We start from the raw sequence: 8,131 nt of genomic DNA on the forward strand, positions 1-8,131 counted from the left end.
CTTCAAAGTAGCCACCTTTTGCTTTGATGACTGCTTTGCACACTCTTGGCATTCTCTTGATGAGCTTCAAGAGGTAGTCACCGGAAACGGTCTTCACTTCACAGGTGTGCCCTGTCACGTTTAATAAGTGGGATTTCTTGCCTTATAAATGGGGTTGGGACCATCAGTTGTGTTGTGCAGAAGTCTGGTGGATACACAGCTGATAGTCCTACTGAATAGACTGTTAGAATTTGTATTATGGCAAGAAAAAAGCAGCTAAGTAAAGAAAAACGAGTGGCCATCATTACTTTAAGAAATGAAGGTCAGTCAGTCCGAAAAATTGGGCAAACTTTGAAAGTGTCCCCAAGTGCAGTTGCAAAAACCATCAAGCGCTACAAAGAAACTGGCTCACATGAGGACAACCCCAGGAAAGGAAGACCAAGAGTCACCTCTGCTTCTGAGGATAAGTTTATCCGAGTCACCAGCCTCAGAAATCGCAGGTTAACAGCAGCTCAGATGAGAGACCAGGTCAATGCCACACAGAGTTCTAGCAGCACACACATCTCTACAACAGTTGTTAAGAGGAGACTTTGTGCAGCAGGCCTTCATGGTAAAATAGCTGCTAGGAAACCACTGCTAAGGACAGGCAACAAGCAGAAGAGACAACTTTGGGCTAAAGAACACAAGGAATGGACATTAGACCAGTGGAAATCTGTGCTTTGGTCTGATCAGTCCAAATTTGAGATCTTTGGTTCCAACCACCGTGTCTTTGTGCGATGCAGAAAAGGTGAACGGGTGGACTCTACATGCCTGGTTCCCACCGTGAAGCATGGAGGAGGAGGTGTGATGGTGTGGGGGTGCTTTGCTGGTGACACTGTTGGGGATTTATTCAAAATTGAAGGCATACTGAACCAGCATGGCTACCACAGCGTCTTGCAGCGGCATGCTATTCCATCCGGTTTGCGTTTAGTTGGACCATCATTTATTTTTCAACAGGACAATGACCCCAAACACACCTCCAGGCTGTGTATGGGCTATTTGACCAAGAAGGAGAATGATGGGGTGCTACGCCAGATGACCTGGCCTCCACAGTCACCAGACCTGAACCCAATCGAGATGGTTTGGGGTGAGCTGGACCGCAGAGTGAAGGCAAAAGGGCCAACAAGTGCTAAGCATCTCTGGGAACTCCTTCAAGATTGTTGGAAGACCATTTCCGGTGACTACCTCTTGAAGCTCATCAAGAGAATGCCAAGAGTGTGCAAAGCAGTCATCAAAGCAAAAGGTGGCTACTTTGAAGAACCTAGTGTAACATACCTGGCGGCGTCCTTGCATGGTGGTCCATCTCCCACTGTGCAAGAGGGCGCACTTGATCTCCTGTCCAGAATGTCTCTCTGGCTTCCCTCCATGCTGTCTGTTTGTGTCTGTTTCTGCTGCTTAAGGGCGGCGCCCGATCACTTCCTGCCTTTTGTACCTGCTGTGGGTCACACCCCTTGTGCGTCCTCAGCCTATTGCTGTCTGTCACTTGATATATAGCTCAGCAGCTCCCTTCTATCCCTGCCTGAGCATAGTGTTTCCTTCAGTGTGTGCTTGCACTCTGAAGGTGCCAGGTCCCGTCTCTTGTCTCCTGCTTTTTGTATCAGTTCCCGTGTCTGAACTGAGTCCTGTATGTCTCCTGCTTTGCGGTATCAGCTCCCGTGTCTGAACTGTGTCCTGTATGTCTCCTGCTTTGCGGTATCAGCTCCCGTGTCTGAACTGAGTCCTGTATGTCTCCTGCTTTGCGGTTTCAGCTCCCGTGTCTGAACTGAGTCCTTTCTGTGTTCTCTTGTCTGTCCTGTCTGAACACGCTCCTAGCCTGTTCCTCCTGCCTTCTAGGGGCCGATTACCTAGACCCGTTCCTGTATCTTGTCTGACCTGTCTGAACACGCTCCTAGCCTGTTCGCTCCGCCTTCTAGTGGCCGATTTCCTAGACCCGCTCCTGTGTCTGGTCTGTCCTGTCTGAGCACGCTCCTTGCCTGTTCGTTCCGCCTCTCTGGGGGCCGTATTCCCAGACCCGCTCCTGTATCCCTCTGCAGTGTCGGTCTCCTCCGTACACTCAGTTCCAGTCTGAACTCTCTCCTGTCCTTTACCTGTTTTGCCTCTATGTCCGTTCCCTTCCTTTTTCTGCAGAGTCTGAACTCGTACCTAACTCCTGCTTGTTGTCTCTGCAAGTACTGTGTGAGTATCTGGCTCTGTCTTTCCCTTCCTGTCTGTTCCGTGTGAACAGAGCCCTGTCCTCCCTGCTCAGCCTTGTCTGCACTCTAGCTGTGCTTGCCTGTAACCCTCTGCCTGTATTGTTCCTGAGTCCCGGTGTGTACTGGGTCCTATCCCGTCTGTGTTCCTACCTGCTAGTGCCTCCCTGTCTGCACTCTAGCTGTGCTTGCCTTTACCCCCCTGCCTGCATACCCGCCTGCCTGCATACCAGTCGTGCCTGCCTATACCCACCAGTCTGTGTGCCAGCCTACCAGCCTGTTCCTGTATTCCCCTGTGTGGGTCAACAGCCGTGTCCGGGGTCTGTCCTGGAGTAGCACCTGGTCCCTCTGCTCGGTTCCTCCTTGGTGCACTGGCGTCGTATGCCGTCGTGCGACCCTGGTCGGATCGGGTGAATACTTAGTCACGCCCCTCCAGGCATTCACTCTCCGGCACGGTCCAGTGGAATCACTACAATCACACGCACACGCCGCTTAGCCCGGGCGTGTGCATAACACCTAGAATATAAGACATATTTTCAGTTGTTTCACACTTTTTTGTTAAGTATATAATTCCACATGTGTTAATTCATAGTTTTGATGCCTTCAGTGTGAATGTACAATTTTCATAGTCATGAAAACTGTCTGAAGTAATAAAATATAGTAATTTCCCATAAGGTGAATGCCAAAATAAAATAAAAAAATCAAAATGGCAGTATCACTGCTTTATGGTCACTACGGCTTCCCCAAAAATGGAATCCAAGTGGAATGGAAAGTCGTATGGACCCCAAAATAATATAGTTATAGCTCATAGAGGAGAATAAAATAAAATAAAAAGCTGATACAACTCTATCAACCAAAAAATTAAGAATTTATAACTCTTGAAAGGCAAAGAGGAAAAATCAAAAGTGTAGAGAAGCCAATTGGGACTCAGTTGCCCAAAGGCCTGAATAAACCTGGAATCCCTGATGAAATCCCCCAGCAGCCATGCACCATTTATAATAACAAGTTGTGCCTTATTTTTTTACACCATTTTGATAAACATGGCAGAATCTGGGCCAGTTTAGCCAGTGTTATTGGTAAATGGAACCGAGACATGACAGATTTATGAAAACTGTCTAAAAAGAAAAATTGCCTGTTACCCATAGCAACCAATCACAGCTCAGCTTTCATTTTTCAGAGCAGTTCAAAAAATGTAAGCTGCGTTCGGATTGGTCGCCATAGGCAACCAAGACTGTTTTGATGATTGAGGCCTAATGGCCTAAAAAATAATATTGACCTGAGGTAAAAAAAAAAATAAAAATTACAAGTGAAATAAATGTGGGCATCACATAAGTGACAAAATACCACAGCAGGCACAACGTGAAATAGGCACCATGTGTGACTGGAACCGGGGGCACAGTGCCAGCTGTTTTGTAATGAAGGAATGCAGCGTATTCGCCATTATGGGGGACGGCGCACTTGTTGCTTATTGTCTATATACAATATAGAACAGCTGTGTGAACATTTCTGTCCCCTCGGGCCCGTGAACTGACAGCAGGTTCACTGAAGTGTCATGCCAGCGCAGTCCGTCCCCACCTGTAATAGTATCTGAGGAGCGTTATAATAGCTTGCGCTGTGCAGACTTGTCCTACAGTCATGGCCTTCAGGCCAACAAGGCTCCTGTGATCAGGACAAGATTGCTCGCTCCACATCACCAGGGAGGAGAGGCAGCGAGGGAGGGACGCCTCTTTTCTCAATCTCAAAAATAAACCTTCTTTAATTGGTGTCTTAAGGAGTTTACAGCAATCTTCACTGACTCAGCGCTGCTCTTTAATAAACTGCCGTCATGGAATCTGACTGCGCTGCAAAATTTCCCCAAGTCGTTGCCTGTAGTAATTTATATTTCATGGTGCAAACACTGTAAAGTACAGAGGAATGTAATAAAATTAAGGGTGCTTCCACACTGCATTTAATTACACATTAGTCGGGGGCTTGCGTCCAAACCCCCCTTGCAAAATGGGATTCCGACGTATGCGCCGACGGGGCCATAGACTATAATGGTGCTGGCAGAGTGAACGTGTGCTCTGCTGTACATTATTTTTGAGAGTGTACGCCTACTGGATGAGGACACCCAGACGTAGTAGTCTGCGTCTGGACGTCCGCCTCCAGTAGGTGTATACGCCCGAAAATGATGCACGGCAGGGCTCACGTTCCCTGTGCCGGCACCATTATAGTCTAAAGCCCAGTTGGCGCATACACCCAAATCCCGTTTTTCTGGGGTTTCGGACACCAGCCCCGACGGGACCCATGAAAGTATAACTGAACGCAATGTGAAAACACCCTAACATTAATGGGTTGTTCCCAACATTGAAAATCATCACCTATTTACGAGGCAGGACCCCCACTAATCCCGAGATCGGGGCACAGAAAAGCCCCCTCTAAATGGATCAGTGGCAAACGCTCCCTTCATTCTCTATGGGACTACCATAGATAGTCGAGAACAGTGATCAGATTTTTCTAGATGACCCGTAGAAAATCAGTGTCCGGCCACTGCTCCATTCCAAAGGGGCATTTTAGAGCAATGTTCTTGGGATCAATGGGGTGTTCCAATCAAAAAGTTACATGTAATGACTTTCAACTTTGTGTGTCTCCGAATCTTCAATACTTAAAGGAATTGTTCAGTGAAAACAAGTTACCTAATCACGGGGGTGTCCAACTACTGAGGACCTGCACCGATCAGAAAAATGCCACTTTTACCCCATTAAAATGGCATTCTCGTCCTGCAACTTGTTTTCACTGGCAAACCCCTTTAAACCGTTGGAGACATGACCACTTTTCGCTAATCGGCATTGTTTTGTAACTCCTCGCTTTCAAAGAGCCATGACTATTTTATTTTTTCTGTAAATACATAGTTTTAATTTTAACCCAAAAGAAAAAAAAACAACACCCAGGTCATAGTATACAGAGAATAAAGAATTAGCCAAACAATGTGTCAGACTAAAAAAACTTTATTAGAAACATCAATTGGTTCTTGGTGGCACTAAGGAAAAAGAGCACACACGGATCTATACTAAACACATAATGCCTTCATGTGAAGTACAATTGTAGAAACACAGGACCAAACTACACCATAGTATATTGATGCTGCAGATGCAATATGAGATATGTATTATGTTAGACCCACATACTTTAGTATACAAAAGTGCAACATAGCCCTATATAATTTGTAGCCCTATTTGGTCATTGACCTTATATACAATTAAACTTTGATAGGGCTATGTTGCACTTTTTTGCACTTTTGTATACTAAAGTATGTGGGTCTAACATAATACATATCTCATATTGCATCTGCAGCATCAATATACTATGGTGTAGTTTGGTCCTGTGTTTCTACAATTGTACTTCACATGAAGGCATTATGTGTTTAGTATAGATCCGTGTGTGCACTTTTTCCTTAGTGCCACCAAGAACTAATTGATGTTTCTAGAGGTTTTTTAGTTTGACACATTGTTTGGCTAATTCTTTATTCTCTGTATACTATGACCTGGGTGTTCGGTTTTTTCTTTTGGGTTAGGATTAGCTTTCCGAATGGTCGTTTATAGTCTGGTACATATGTACAGTATGTCGTATAATGCATCCCGTGATTGAAGTGTATGGGGTATTTATTGCATGGACATATATGGTATTATATGTGAAATCCAGGAATTGTTCTAATAGTTTTCATTTTGTATGACCCCATTCATTTTACTGTATAATGTACTGAAAAAGTGGAAAAATTCCAAGTGGGGCAAAAAAAAAGAAATTCTGCCATTGTGTTTTGGGTTTTGTTTCTACAACATTCACAGTTGGGTAAAAATTATGTGGTAACTTTATTCTACGGGTCAGTACAATTATAGCGATATCAAATTATACATAGATTTTTTTTGTTTTATTAATTAAAAAAAAACTAAAATGAGCAAAAGAAATTTTGGTTTCAGTCATCATATTCTGAGAGCCAAAATTTTTTTATTTTTCGATTGACAGCAATTTCGGGTTCATACAACTTTCTGATCTCTTTTTGTTTCATTCTTTTTATAAAGTAATCTTAATAGCAAGGTATTGGGTGCGAATGGAACCTCCCTCTAGACAAGAGTATATAAGGCAGGTGGATTATGTGGTACGGATGGAGAAGAAAATTTATTTTAAAAGGAAAAATGCCAAACTCAGTGACAACCTATGGGCACCATGGAAGATGTGATTAATGCTATTGAAGGGAAGATACACTACGAAATGCATTGAAATGGTTATAGGATGTTTTGTGGGATATTGGATCATATCTTACATAACGACGAGGGATTATTGCTGTCTGTTAAAGGGGAGGGGGGTTGAGGGTGGGGTTCTTTTGCTAATAAGAAAATGGAAAATTGTTATACTGAAGTTGTATTTCATTATTGTTTTTTCTAAATGAATAAAAATGTATCTGATTTAAAAAAAAAAGAAAGTAATGTGACGAAAAAATAAATTCTACCATTTCCAATTTTCTTCTGTTTCGTGATAACTGTATGGAATGAATATTTTTTTTTTTAGATTGGATAATTTCGCACTCATTGATACCACATGTTTTTTTTAATTTTACATTTTTCTAATTTACGTTTGGGAATAAGTGGGGGTGATTTAAAGGGTTGTCCCTTTTCAGTTAATCTTCATCCTCTGGGTGCACTTTGGTCCACCGGTGAGGGTACACAGTCGACATATCGTTGGCGCCACAGCTAATGCCAGACACCGGATGTAGTGTCGTAGATTGACTGGTGGACATGGGGGATGGTGAGTAAAGCCAAACCTATGATCACAGTATGGGGGTGCAATGATGGGCATTGGAGTTGACTGTCCCAGTTTCTACCCTTTTAAATGCCCTTGTTATGATTTCGGAGGTTAAACTATTGTGATCGTAGCTAGCACAGCTACAACAGTTACACTTAGGTGCCATCTGTGTAACGCAGCAGGCACCTGCGCTGTGTGGGACAAGCTCAACTCCCGATCCCGAGTGTGCACTTCTGCTTTACATGTACGGTACACATCTCCAAAGGGTTAGAGGGGTGTTTCCACAAAGTGCATTTATCATGTGTCCACAAGATAGGAGATAAATGTTTGATCACTGTAACCCCCACATGAAGGTTCCAAACCGAATGAGTAGGAGTTTCAAAACTTTTTCATTAGGATCCTCCCTAGTAAGAGAAATTTAGGAAGGAAATAGTGATTAATCTCCACTTTCTTCAGAGAATACCTTCCTTGCGGAGAGACATAATACCATTGAAACCTCTTTTACTTTTAAACTGTGTTAGTTTTGCACGGGAATTATAAGGATGTATATATAGTCTTTAAATGGTATTTGCTAACAAACGGAGTTCACCGTGGTGAACAAAGGTCGGGACTGTAACCGTATGTTTACATACCGCCACTCACTATTCAATGGGTACTCTAAATAGACACACGTATGCTCTCATTAATTAGACACAATTTACCCATAAACAGCTATTACAAAAATAGGAAAAACCTCACTAGTTAGACCGGGTAATGTTTGTTATGGACGTAGATGTAAAAACCAGACCTGGCCTAACGAACTTTCTATTCACTGGTACAATGAAAAAAGGGGAGCATGTCCACTATATAACAGTTATATGTAAATATAAACTTCTTTGTTGTAAATACTTTACATTACTTATCCTGTACTGATCCTGAGTTACATTCTCTATTATGCTCCAGAGCTGCGCTCACTATTCTGCTGGTGCAGTCACTGTGTACATACATTACTGGTACTGTACTGATCCTGAGCTACATCTTGTATTACACTCCAGAGCTGCACTCAATATTCTGCTGGTGTAGTCACTGTGTATATACATTACATTACTTATCCTGTACTGATCCTAAGTTATTCTGCATTATACTCCAGAGCTGCACTCACTATT

The sequence above is a fragment of the Phyllobates terribilis genome, unplaced genomic scaffold, assembly GCF_046119375.1.
Source record: "Phyllobates terribilis strain yellow unplaced genomic scaffold, ASM4611937v1 Scaffold_9__5_contigs__length_417890890, whole genome shotgun sequence".
In the NCBI taxonomy this organism is placed as follows: domain Eukaryota; kingdom Metazoa; phylum Chordata; class Amphibia; order Anura; family Dendrobatidae; genus Phyllobates; species Phyllobates terribilis.